Source organism: Sinohyriopsis cumingii, chromosome 6, assembly GCF_028554795.1.
Source record: "Sinohyriopsis cumingii isolate HCF-2022 chromosome 6, ASM2855479v2, whole genome shotgun sequence".
Lineage (NCBI taxonomy): Eukaryota > Metazoa > Mollusca > Bivalvia > Unionida > Unionidae > Sinohyriopsis > Sinohyriopsis cumingii.
In genome coordinates, this window is record NC_142966.1 from 34,488,882 (window position 1) to 34,503,530 (window position 14,649).

At 39.5% G+C, this 14,649-nt stretch overlaps 1 protein-coding gene across 4 annotated transcripts in view; it reads left to right on the forward strand.

Annotated features, from left to right (window-relative positions):
* Positions 1-14,649, forward strand: part of LOC149796700 (uncharacterized) — a 70,796-nt gene that overhangs the window by 17,646 nt on the left and 38,501 nt on the right. The gene's annotated exons all lie outside the window — the stretch shown is intronic.

The following is a 14,649-nucleotide window of genomic DNA, read 5'->3' on the forward strand; positions in this document are numbered from 1 at the left end:
GAAGACCTCTTCGGGAATATCCATTTCCTGCTATCAAACTTGAAGCTATTTTGTTCTGCTTCATCAGCCAACTCTGACAGCTTTTGATTTACAGCTTGATTTATTATTTTACTGACATTTGCAGCCATAACTTCACTGCTGGCAAGTTTCACTAGTGGCTGTGGTTTTCGTCGAATTAATCGTGTTAGTCTGTCCTTGATTGCCGAAAATGCTCCACCGGCAATATCTCCAACTGCGCTGGAATATATTTTCATGAATAGCGTCAATAGATTTCATTCCTAGTTGTTTTGCAATCGGTATTGCTTTTGGGGCTATCCTTCTGAATAAACCCTGAATAACAACACACGAATCAGGTGACCTAGTGGTTAGAGCGTCTGTCTCGGATGAGTTAGGTTGTGGGTTCGATCCCCTGGCCGAGTCATACCAAAGACTTACAAAAATGGTACTAAGAGCTTTCTCGCTTGGCTCTCAGCATTAAGAGATTAGTGTTAGGACTGGTCGGCCTGGTGTCAGGATAATGTGACTGGGTGGGACATCATGGTCTATTTGAAAACTACCTAGGGTAGTAGCACTGACATGTTATAATGTCGGGTTTTCCGGCCTCTAAGCCTAAGCCGACCGGTGACTTCAATGGCTGATTGCAAAATAAACAGAATTTTTCACCACATCAGCAGGATTCTCTTTGAATTAACAGCGCACCTGATGTGACACAATGAGTAAGTCATGGACAGGTAGTTTCCTTTTTTCAGAATCGGTCTAAAGTCATAACATTATATAACACGTACTGACTTTACCCAAAGTACTTTGAATTACGAATTATGTGAGAAGACATGTATAACATGAGGCAGCAATTGTTAGCAAATTTTCTCACACAACGTGACACCTGCACTCTTGAGAATCAAATCGGGATTTTATTTCTAGAAAGTTTGCTCCATCGTGCGAATATATGTCTTTACACGCGATATGAATAGAACGAAATCCTAACGAGGCTACATGCTAACTATGGAGACTAATATGCAGCACGATATTTGATGATACTATTGATCTAACTTAACATTTTTGGCACTCCTACTCATGAAATCTGCACCGACATTCTCTGTGCCCTTAACGGATCTGATCTGCATTCGGTATTGCTGTAAGCGACCGCCTCATCAGCATAGGCAGATACTACCTTTTATGAAAGTTTATATTCATGGTATCATGTTGTCAATTACCATCTGGATAATTAACAACATTGTTTTCTGCCTTAGTAAAATAAACTGATTGCTTTCGAACTACTGAGTGTAAAAATATGTATGTTATTTTATTGAACGTCAACTAAATCTATGCTTAAGAATATTCAGAACTCTCCAGAAGATCATGGGTTAAAGTTTTCGAAATGTAAACGTTTTTATTCATTTTTACCAACAGCATAAGATTCAAGATGACCCCAACACTCAGCACCGAATTTTATATATATATATATATATATATATATATATATATATATATATATATATATATATATATATATATATATATATATATATATATATATATATATATATCATTTGTTGCGTAGACCATATTTTCAGTACTTGTGACCATCAATGTTCCTTCCCTATATTAGATACATCAGGACAAATGTCAAAAAGCCAGTGATAAACACACTGAGGTGCAAGCCGGACGCTCTTACGCTGGTTATATAGGATATTAGTAAAATCTAAACTTGATTTTCTATTAATTTTGTGCGGATCAATTATCGTTTCACATCGTTTGCTTGATTCAATAGAAAACCAGTGACTTAGACTTTTGGAGCATTTATAACTTCTTTTACAGGAAGACTATATTCTGACGCAATGAACAGTCACCGCAGATGAAGGAGACTGGCTCTTCGGTACGATATCACACTATCCTCTAGTCTATCCAGTTCCGTATACGATGTCGTCTTTGGACCCAAAATGCCAAACATTGCACAATCGGACACCACATTTAACCTTTTGAAATGTGAAGTCGCCATTGTCTAGAAGGTGGAAAAAAATCAATCGAACCAATACTTCAACATTCTCCATTCCCAAAATATAACCATTGTTATTGAGTACCGCCTAATACTATTTTTCTCTGCCAAAACCCCAAACCGGTTTCCAATCATCTGATTCTACAGGCAGATTGGAGTGAAATACGAACCTCGCATGCTGTTCATACGTATTGAAATAAAGGCGGTTCAAAAGATGGAGACAATATTGCAGCTGTGGTACTGTCTCCAGGACGTTAAGTATACACTTTCCATTTTTACCAAAAATATTAGCCATGCTCAAAGAATTGAATTATAATAAAACCTCTTAAAAGCTTGCTTTATTATCGTTTTAGATTTTTTTCTACACTGATCGCCTTGCAAATTAAATTTTAAATTCAAATTTTCTTTAATATACTACGTCTTGCAGAAACATGATTTGCTCATGAAATCTGGGAAAGGAATTCTGTTCGTTTCGCTGCTTTGTTACATGGTTATTTAAGGTAATGGGATGCTATACATTATTGTTCATGGTTGTTAGAGAGAGATAAAGCTGACATTCAGTCAACCATTTTTAAATACAACGACTTGAAGCACGCTCGAGCATTCTACGCCATATGAACGAGGGACCAATATTGTCTAATACATAGTCAATAACCTTTACATATACTTAATAACAAGCATATTAATCTTTCTCCGATATTGAAGGAATAATACAATTGGAACAAAACAATTATTTTTTTTTTCTGTTTCATATTTCACTTGATGTTTAATTTATGAATAAAACCTGAGCACTGCACATTAATATGCGATGTCTTAATATTATGAACGCGCGTAAACTAAACTTAGCTTGTAAAAGAGAATGGAATGTTATATAGCCAAAGAAAAACAACGAAATATTGATACGAGAAACAAAACTTTTTATTAGGAAAATACGATTCAATGCACCAATGGAAACTGACGGTGCAATTATGAAAAGATTTGCCAGGCCAGAAACAAATTACTCTAATGTGGTCATTTTGGACGATTGTCTTTAGATGGTGCTGTCATTGCTGAAGAAAGATATGTGGGGGTCGGGTGTCAATTTGGAACAGTAGTGTGCATCAGGATTAAAGAATTTTCCTTCTGCTCATTCATACTTAGTTTAGAGTCGTATGCCTGTTTTTGATGACATATTTGTTATGTCCAATAGGCTGTATAAATTTATTAGGTGAGACGCAGGTTTTTGAGAGTGTGGTAGGTTTGTTTGTTATTATCTTGATGGAATAAGTCGTGAATCTCTTCTGAAGTCCTGCATTTTCAGCAGGAACCTTCATCAACATTCCGAGGTCATTGTGTCTCATGGTCTTGGATTTTACCTGAAAATAAGAACTGCTATTCATTTTGAAATCGTTTGTTTCAAGAGATTCCACTTATGGGATATATCAATGTTATCATGTGTGACTATAATTACACCATTTATGTGAAATAGAACATATTCATGAACCTGCTCATTGATACATTGCATCAAAAGGTAGTGTGAAATGCTCTCTCTCTCTCCATTTTTTCTTGCAATTTTGAGTCTTTGAATTTCGGAGGTGGCTACTGTTGGTATTTGAAATTGTTTTATTTTTAATGAAAGCTACATCTAGCCGTGACCTTTACACATAGAAACAAACAGTTCACTAATATAGTCATTCAATAAGTGTGGATGGGTATTTTATATTGTCCTAGGCTCTTTCTTCACCTCCCATTGACATAGCTGAACATTTTTTTTTCATCTCGTTGCGTGCTGGTGTTGTATTGTCCTTTTTCTGATTTTCAATGATCTTTTCCACGTCACCTGGATTTATGTGTAGATCTCTTGCCTCCACCTTCATTTCTTCCTCAAACGGTTGGAGAAGTAATATGTTGGAAACGTCAAAATTTTGGACACAGTCAGAGTTCATTACCATTTGTATGTGGACGTATATAAAAGTAATTCTTCGACCGCGGGTATGTATTCACGGTATAAGGAAGCGGTAAATATTTTTACTTGACTCCGGTCCATACCGGTGGGTATTGACAAGTAGCAACAATGTTAAACTAATGGGACTTAATATGAAGTATACAGATGTTATCAATCCGATGCCATGCATTTTAGTTTACAATTCCGATGTCTGGTATTAAAACCTTGTATAATATATAACTACTCCACCTGTTTCATTCTAAATTTCACCCCCAGTAACGCCATCTTCGAGTTTCTGTGTTAACCAAGAGTTTTAAGTGCTTGTCCTTTAACATATATAATACTAATGATGGATTCTTGTTTATTCTTATTCTTTGTGGAGTTTTCATTTCACTTCTATTTCTCCCAATCTATGCTTACCGACTATGTCTAATAATTACTCTTCGACTAAGCTATTTACCCTTGACCTACATCAAGCCCAGAGTTGCTTAGGTCTTTTGAAATTCTCCTATATTTGACCTCTCCTTTGCAATTATATTTTGGCCGTCAATGTTAACCAAATGCACTATAACTTCTTTGGTAATCAATTTACTAGTGGAATGCATTTGAAAAGTACTCATCCACTTGTAAAGTTGAGACCAGTGTACTGAGATTCTTCATAATATATTAACGCTACCAGGGAAAATTATTAGAAAATGTATAAATATATAAATGATAAGCTGTCATTTGTTTCGATTATGCATATACATTTTTAAAAATCAGGGTACTTGTGCAGGTTATTGTTAATTTTCGTCCATGATGCCTTTCAGGAATTTTTTTTAAGATACAAAGTTTTAGCTATTGTTACTTTTCTTTCTCACACTGGAAACTACAGTTAGAAGCGTTTAAACAACATATCATAACGTTTGTCTCATTTTAGTATGTCACACAGTTAATTTACCTGTACGATTGTCCGTTATATCCTACACATAACACTTAATACAACCTTCTCTAATTGTATAAAACGTCTTCTTGAAGTTAATAAGTATATATGATCCCTTAAATTAACACTGTAACACTTTTGTATTTGATTTCAAGTTGTTTATTTTTTCCATCCCGAGTCCCGATTGTAAGCTTTGTGACATCAGTATCAGCTGTAAGTGTACTTCCCAGGGTTGAATATATACTATCCGTCAATACTCATCGACAACAACGTTCTAGTTCTTGTTATCTAGGACAACTTGTCTCGATGTTTATCTTTGTGACTGTCGAAAATTGACCTTACGAACATTTTACCGTTTGCCGAAAACACATTGAAACCTTTAAATAACAAAACGGAACAGTGGACCGAGTTATTGTTACTTGTTAGAGCAACACTACAGTAGATGCCATGAGACCTTGATGTCATATTTTATATTATTAACTGTTGAATAAATTTGCAGATCATTCGGTATAGCGTCAGCCTTTTTATCCTGTGGTTGCTGTTATTTTTGGAGATCTACTCTTATCCTTTACATGTCCTCAGATGAACCCTTCACCTCAGACGTCCCAAGTCTACTTAAGCAGTCTTCGTTGCCCTTAATATACCGTACCTGGACTTGGTACTGTTGCAGAAATAATGACCATCTCATTAATCGTCCTTTATTTAACTTAGCTAAATAGGCGAGTGGTTGATGGTTAGTTTCTAAAATAAATTTTCGTTCATACAGGTAACGTTGGAATTTAGATATCCCAAAGATAATTGCTTTGCATTATTTCTCAGAGACTGAATAATTGTGTTCTGCAGTTGACGATTTCCCGCTACTGTATGCAACTGGGAATAGGTTTCCGTCGAGCTCTTGTAATAACACTGCCCCTAAACCTGTATCACAAGCGTCAGTACGTAAGACAAAATCTTGTCAAAATCTAGTGTCACATCAGAGAAATTCACTACAGCGTTTGACGTCAGTCTGTCCTTTAACGTCTGAAATGCTCGTTCACGTGCGTCTGTCAATATTACTTTCGTAGGAGCTTTTTTCCGAGTCAAGTCAGTCAATGGGCTAGCAGTAGCGCTGACGTTAGCAATATTTCGACAATAATACCCGGCCAGTCCCAAGAAAGATCGAATTTCCGGCTTAGTTGTCGGTCGTGCTGCGTCCCTAAGTTGGTCCACCTTTGAACTATCTGGGGTTAGCGTATCTTGGCTGAGGGTATGACCTATGTAGATTAGTTTCCTAAACCCTATATGGCACTTAGATGGTCATGTGGTCAGTCCCGTTTATCGAAGTCGATCCTAAACGTTTTCAGCCAAAGGATATTATCGTCCCATGTAGTTGTCACTAAGAGTAAATCGTCCATGAAGTTTGAAACTTCAGTCCCCTTAACGGTTCAAGTAATTTTCTCGTCATACGCCTGAAGACACTCGGCGCATTCTGGACCCCAAATAGCATGACTACCCACTGGTAGGTCCTATCTGGAGTTCCGAAAGCACGTTTTGATCTATCTTCACTTCGAACTGGAATGTTCCAGCATCCCCTGGACAGATAGATTTTCGAAAAATACTTCGCGTTGGTCGGGCAAGACTCAGAGGGCAGAGAAGGATACCACGAGGAGGAAAGGTGATCTTTAGCAGCCCAGACCATGTCGTTAAGGATTGTAGGAAGTATCGTCCGACAACGATTAATACGGCAACTCCGAATACTGTTAAGAAACGGAAAACAGTGGAGTTGACTAACACAGCGATAGCTACGGTTAATGGTGAGATGGAAACCATGTTATATGATACCGGTTGTAGTTATCCGGCTTGGTAGATAGTAGATATTTAATATGGACTCAAGGTCAGGTAAAAGTTCTACTTTGAATTCCGTGATCCTGTTCAGCTTCCTGTAATCGATTCAGAATATGTGTTTCCCGTCTTTCTTCTGTACAAACACAATAGGAGAGCTATACGCCGACTCAGTTGATTCTATAACTCCCAGGTCTATCATAGCTTGAATTTCATTTAGGACAGTTTCTAAATTCGCATAGGGTAGCGGATATGGTTTCAACTACACTGGCTTCTCATCCAGTAACTTCAGGGTGAACTCCCCCAACTCCTTCTTGCCAGTTTATTCTGTCAAGACGCTTGAGTAATCTTGGAGTAACGACTCCGCCTCCTTACGTTGCTTTGACGTTAACGTCCCGTCAAGGACAACGTCGACGTAGGTTTCTCCCTTGTCAAAGAACAAATAGGAATACCATGAATGGTCCCCTCCATGATACTTGAGGTTTGCTGTACTCTAACGGTAGCAGCAACAACCCCTTGTCACCCACCTCGAAGTTACGTTCCTTCGTCTTTTTATTGTAGTATTTGGCTTGACGCCCCCTTGCGTCGGAGAGATTCCCCTGAGCCAATTTAAATACCTCCTCCGGCTTGTTGCGGAGATCAACAACATATTGGTATGTTGTCCGGACTTCCTCGGATGTTTGTTTATCCGTCCATAATTCCTTTTATACAGCCATGGGTTCCTCCCAAAGACTAATTCAAAAGGCGAAAAACCCAAACTAGCCTTTGGTACCTCTCGATAGGCAAAAGTATTGCGGGAAGGTATCGATCCGAATCCCTTTGTCGATTTTCACAGATCTTCTTCAGAGCGTGTTTCAATGCTGCATTGAAACGCTCCACCAGACCATTGCACTGTGGGTGATACGGGGTAGTCGTCAGTTGTGTCTAATAGACAGTGATCTATTTACCTCTTCAATCACCTGGCTCACGAACTGCGGCAACTGGTCAGTCAGTATCCCTTCAGGGACACCAACTCTCGACCAAACTCCTAAAAAGGCATCAGCCACTGTGACTGAGTCAATGTTCTTCAAGGGTACGACCTCCGGGTACCAGGTGGCGTAATCTAATATTGTTAGTGTATAACGATTACCGCTTTCTGTCGTTTACTTTATCGGACCTACTAGGTCCATGGCCACCATCGAGAAAGGTTCGTCAATCAGTGGGGTGGTTCCTAGTGTCACCGGACGATAAGAGGTCTTAGGTGCCACCCGCTGACACTTGTCTCAAGACAAAACCTCTGAACATCCCCGTACACACACGGCCAGTAGAACTGCCTCACCAACCTATCTCTGGTCTTCGCCACACCCATGTAGTTTCCAAGTAGACCCTCTTGTGCCAGATTAAGCACTTCTACTCGCTTCGCTATAGGGACAACAACTTGTTTGAACGTATTGGTCCCTTTCTTGGCGTACCGATCCAAAATACCGCGTTTCATCGCGAACTTAACCTCGCCGTCTGCAGGTTCCGTATAGACCCATGTTTTGCGTACCTGCATACATTGTTGAGAAACAAATCTTTTTCTTGAAGTTTCCTCAACTCACCAGAAAGCAGTTTGTCTATGGGCGAAGTCGTGGGTCGTAGCGGCTTTGACCTCGTTTCAACGGACCCGACGTGTACAGGGGTACATGTCATAGGGTTAGGCTGCGGAAACACATATATACACCTTATATTACCTCATGAGACAGTCACGACAAGCACGCCGCTTGAATTCGTCCCTTTACATATGGCGAATCAAGATCAATGTTAACGACGGGGAGCAAACTGGACTTCAACCATCTCGCCTGTGTACTCTCTAGGTCGGAAATATCTACTATCTACCAAGGCCGGATAACTACAAGCGGTATCATATAACACGGTGTCCATCTCACCATTAACCGTTGCTATCGCTGTGTTAGTCAACTCCACTGTTTTCCGTTTCTTAACAGTATTCGGAGTTACCGTATTAATCGTTGTCGGACGATACTTCCTACAATCCTTAACGACATGGTCTGGGCTGCTAAAGATCACATTTCCTCCTCGTGGTATCCTTCTCTGCCCTCTGAGTCTTGCCCGACCCACGGAAATGTTCTCGATGATATTTCCGGCCCCTGCCGTCCCACCATTCTGACCATTCCGTCTTTGGGTGGCACCTCAGTGGTCTTCCTATGCTCACCGATGCCAGGACGGTCCCTGCCAACCCAGATGGTTTCACGCGAGTGCGCGCTCTCAGAGCGCTCGGCCATCACTCGTATATCAACCAAGGTTGAGAATCCACACTTCGCTAAGAACACTATTAGGCCTTTTCTGAATGTACTTAAAACGGCCTCTTTCAAAATGTATTTGCGTATGGCTTCATACGTTAGCGCGGTACCAGACATTTCATCCATTTGTCAAAATTCACACGTACGCAGCTATGGAATTGTACGTGGAAACATTGATTGCCCACTGGTCTTTGGGTAGCAGATGAACCAGAGCCAACTTTTCGAACTACGTCAAAAAGTTGTCAATGATTTCTTCCTTCTCATTGAACATGGACATGGTGATCTGTATTGGTCTTCTGCCTTGAGATCGCCTACTTATGCGTCCTGAACGTTCATTCAGGTCTTCACCCCTTCTGGACTCTGCTTCGATCCTCATTCTCTCCATGGCTAACATATGTTGGACTACTCTAGATTTTTCGTCGGCCTGCAACCTGGCTACTTCGAGCTCTCGTTCAGCTTCGTGTCTGTCTTTCTCTCGTTCAGCGGCTAGTTGCTCTTTGTGTTCTCTAACACTGCGCTCAACAAATTCAGCTAACGGGCCCCTTCGTAAGATAACTCTTCCTTACCAACTGATTTAAATTCCCTAACTAATTGTCTGTATGTCGCCATCTTGGTCTACTTGTACAGTGACATCAGAATTAAGCCCTTTTCCAATACATAAGTTTTACTGCCCTAGTCGAAAATAGCTCCACACGTATTTATCCTACCTCTAGTATGGTCTACTCAATTAACCCAGACTATTCCCGCATCAAGAATAATAACGGGCAGTACACAGCTGGAATGTCGTCCCCAAATTAAGTGTAATGCATACACACAAACAAGGCGTAATTACTACTACGGGGTTGGCCTAAATATCTCTTCTCCAAAGATATTATAAAGGTAATTCTTCACTTTACTTCACGACTTTAGAATACGATCCGACAGCAAGGTATGTGCCTAAATTTCTTACAATATTTTCATGACAATATGAAAAGAAATGGCAAGAACAATTGCATAACAAAATATTAAAAAAATAAGCAGTCAATAATTCGATTCAATCTGATCACTATTTCTTGACAAGTACTATGGAAATTATCAATGTTTAGGCACTTATTCTATTCTATATTTGCGCAGACTCCTTACCCGAATAAAAATGTTCTGATCCCAGAAAAGGCCCCACTTTGTAACGGCCCTCTCTTTGTAAAGGGTGTGGGTTGATTGGCGGATTGTACTTTATTTCAAGGTGTCCGCTTTATTCGGTTCTCGTTATCTATGAGATGATTGGCTCGGTGTTATCGCCAGGATTGAGTAAACTTATAGGTGGAATAAATGGAGATCTGAGCCCCCGAACATAAAAATTTAAATTTAATCAATTACATAAACAATGTTGATAATACAGTACATTAGGTAGATACACTTACTTTTGGAATTAATCTTTCACCGAATTTCAAAACTCAAATATATTTATAAAAATAGCCGATCTGTTTACTATTAGAATTATTTCATCATACGATCGAGTGAACAATCGAAGTCGTTACCTTGTACAATTGCATAACCTGATTAGCTCTGGTTCACTCTTACTTCACTGTAGTGGTTCTCTTTCCTTTCGTCTTTTCTTTTCCTTCCTTTCTCTTTTTCTCTCCAACCTTCCTACTGTTTTGCCTCCCTTCGGCCCTCAAACGTTGTGTGGGTAGGTGGGTATGTAAGCAGATACAGAGATATTTGGATACGTCAGTACGTAAGTACATCTGAGGATACGTCTGAGAATACGTCTGAATAGTTATTTTCCCCCTTTGTGCTTTCAACGTTACTTGATTTTGTATGTCGACCTTCCAGATATGCATTCGCTTGGACAAATGTTTCACGAGAAAATTTCTTCCAAATTCACTCTCGGAGTCCCTTGTACTTTAACTCTTGCAGCAAACCATAGACTAATTAGGTTTTTCTATGAGGCGTTTTTAAAACTAGGGAATTTTGTGTGGGAACCACGCCCCCTTATTTAGAGTAACCAATCAGGATTAAATATGTTTACCGCCTTTTATCAAGGCGCGAAAATTGCGGTCAGCTTGCCGTTCCAGGTTTTCGACTAAGGGTTTCTGGGATTTTTCAAGTTTGACAGTTCCACTATGAAATCGAAGTTAGCCATGTCCCTACAGTTTGTCTGGCTATTAGATAAACGAAAGCTTAGTTAAGAAATCTCTACCTCTACCGACCAGACAATAGAAATCATTGCACTATAGCGAGTTAACAAACGCCTGTCCCCATAAATCTAATTAATTGTTCTCTGGCCCAAACTAATGTGCTTTTCGTAGATCGACAGAAATTTGGCCCCTCACAATCAAACAATGTAAAAAGACAAAAACATTCATAGATGTAATCAGTTCTTACGCGTTCGACCATCGTGTTGTTGTGAATCAACTTACAATTGATACTGGTTACCGCGTCAAATCAAATACTGGTGGCAGTTCCGAATTAACTGGCATCACTTGCAATTCCTTTTGCATAAATGCTAAATTGAGAGCGTTTGGTCCGCTAGGAGATGTTGGCAACACTAAGAAATGTATTGATTGCTTTAGAGTATCAGACCGTTTCAAAATTGTGATTAGTCCACGGATGTTAGCGTCTCAGTTGTGTGACGCTAATGTCCATCTTCTAAATCTTCAGGCACAAACAAATAATGATCTCATAGTGATTAATATGGTGGTGGCTCAATGATTATCAGAGAAACAGTAACGTCTTTTGTGCCAAACTGCATTGCCCTTTTAATCATGTCGTATGAGTTAGTATTTTCAATGCTGCTATGAACAATGGCAGTGGTGCTATCCAATCCAGAGGCTGCTCTAGCCTTATTAATAATGTTTGCGCGTACTAATGACTGAATAACCGTTCTGCAAGAATGCGATTAAATCCGCTCAAGTGTACCCGAGACACTTGCAGAATCTTTTGGTGTCAACGCTTCCGCTTTGTTATACCTGCTAACAACATTGACAATGGTTATCGCCTTAATTATATATGCTAAGTCGGACTTGTCGATCACAGACACGATCATGTAGTCGAAATAACAAATCAGCCTGATGAAACTCAGGTGTTTGGACATTGATCCAAACACGTGAAATTGTTCTTGGTGCTGGTAAAGAAATTTGCCAAAGCGCTTGTCTGGCCAACTATGCTCAGACAATCCCATGGGTACCTTGGCTTCACTGGCGAACTGTTCCAAAGGGGCTACATCTCTCCAGCACCCACACGGAGTATATAATATTTTAGATAATATCCGGCTTCTTTGTTTTGTTTGTTTGTTTGTTTATATTGGTATGTTTACTGTTAATCAGTGCACATTTTCTTCCACAACTTGATGCAATCATGGTTTTAATATGCCTTCTTTGACGACCCATCTTGCGGTTTGTTATCTCGCCATGTTGGATTAATATCATTTAAGTCATGGATGAGATCCACGTTGACGCGTTGACGCTCACATTTATCGTTTAATGCTTCATAAGGAAGGTCATAACGGTAACACGCGCCATCAGCACGGTTGATAGGTGCGTCAGTAGACTTTGGTTGTTTGTTAGACTCGAGTCGTAGAGCAAGCTCTGTATCCTGCTCATAGTCATTGTATCCAGAAAGATGTTTTTCATCCGGATTTTTACTGCATGTTGTCCCTGGTTACTTTCTTAATGCTACCGCAATCTCATCTTTTTCAAAACATATTTGCGAATTTTCTGGTGGACATGAACTTCTTTGCTAGCACAAGTTCCACTAATCGATGTTCGTACATTATGTCTTTGAACTCGAGTTAGATTTACAGTACGTGTTTTGGCGAGATATCGTACACAGCATGAAGAAATGATCATATTAATAAATACTGTATTATTATTCAATATTTTCACGCAAAAACGATTCCCAGACTTTTCCGACATTGAAAGAAACACTAAAACCGTCCAAACACAGCTGGAAACGAGTTTCCAAATTCAGTTCGTGCACTAATCATTGGTCCTGCTGGACCAGGAAAAACACAATTGTTGTTTTAATATGGTTGTACGATGGTTAGCCTGGATCGGTTGTACATGATTACACCATCGGCTTATGTTGCAGATCGTAATATAGCCAAACGTAAAAGGGATATCAAACTAACCACAAAAGCAATTGCAGAGGCCTCACACGTTTGCTAGGAGCGATTGAATAGGTCAAAGAAGATGTTGATAAAATTAGAGAATCCCCTGGCATGATCGCCAAACGCACCCGTAAACTGGATAAAGACGTTATAGAGGCAATTGCGAAAATACTATACCTGCTACTCGATTAAACAAATCGCATCTTAAAAGACAACCTCATTTCTTTAACGGAGAAATTCGTGAGGTGATTTTATAACTGCTATGCGTGTCGCTCTTCACAGACCTCCCGACATGATAACAAAATGATAAAAAATAAATGATGCATGGCATAAAACGATATTCAGGGAATTTTCTGGAAGGAAACAAGCTACCTATGATCATTAGGCTTATTTTTTACAGTCATATAATGCATATGTGAAGAAAAGTACTGAAGAAGGTGATGAGTTATGAGCAGATTATATGGAAACATTTGCACCTCATCCATTGACGCACAACAATCACAGCAAAAAATACCTCAGTCAATCACTGTAAAGAAAGAAGAACAACGTAAATGTCATGAACGATACAAACAATTTGGTTCTGGCTAGCACATCAATCCCGGATTCGCCTGAGACTGCGATGATTACACTAGAACCGCCGGTCCAGCTATGCTGTTTGTCAAGCATGTAACAAATAATGCAGCACATACACAGTACACAACAGCTCCTGTTAGTCATAAATTTTTGAGCCAAAACTTGCTGTTCAAACCGCCACAGTCCTTGATTCAAGCCCAAATTTGAACCTTGGATTTTCACAGCGTCGATCACATCTCATTTGTAATTCAATGACATTTCCGCGTGAAATTCCCCTCAGTTTTATCCTTTGGTCGTCAAGAAATATTCGCAAAGTTATATTTGGAGCAAAACACACATTAACTATGCTTCATAAAAGCAACTCTAACGAAGCAGTTTGGGTTGTCGGAGGTGGAGCTGGTAGAATTGTATTAGAAAGGTTCAGGTTGCAGATGCCTGTGTTATCCCTATCACATTCTACAGAATCACATATGTTATCGATTACAGTCGGGAACCACATCAACATTGTCATTTTACGCACATACCGTAGACGCACATACCGCAGATGCAGGAACGTTTGCGTTGCAAATAAGTATCAAACATGGTATTAATGTACCATAGCATGTGTTTGGGGCGTTTCCAAATGTAAATAAAGAAAATAGTCAATAACATAGTAAGATGATATGTGATACCTTAGGAGTGACAAAAGTTTCGTTGCTGTTAAACGGCCATCAATAACCTTCTGAAATTTTTGGCTTTACTATGCACTAGCCACTCCTGGTATTGCATGTCTATATCACAATCTGTTGTGGTATATGGAACAGCATCCAAAAACTTGTCTACTGATTTCCCAACATAACTTTCGTTGGTTGTACCCGAGTTATTCATTTTTACTGGAACACTTGCAGTTGTCCAGACAGTCTGCCATTGACATATATTTTCATACACTTGTAGATACCCATGGTGCTAATTACAGAAGCTATTCTGCTATGCTAACTGATAAAACACTTTTTGGAGTGTGCTGGTGGTCGAATGCGGATCTTCGATGCACCTGCTGTAATTCGT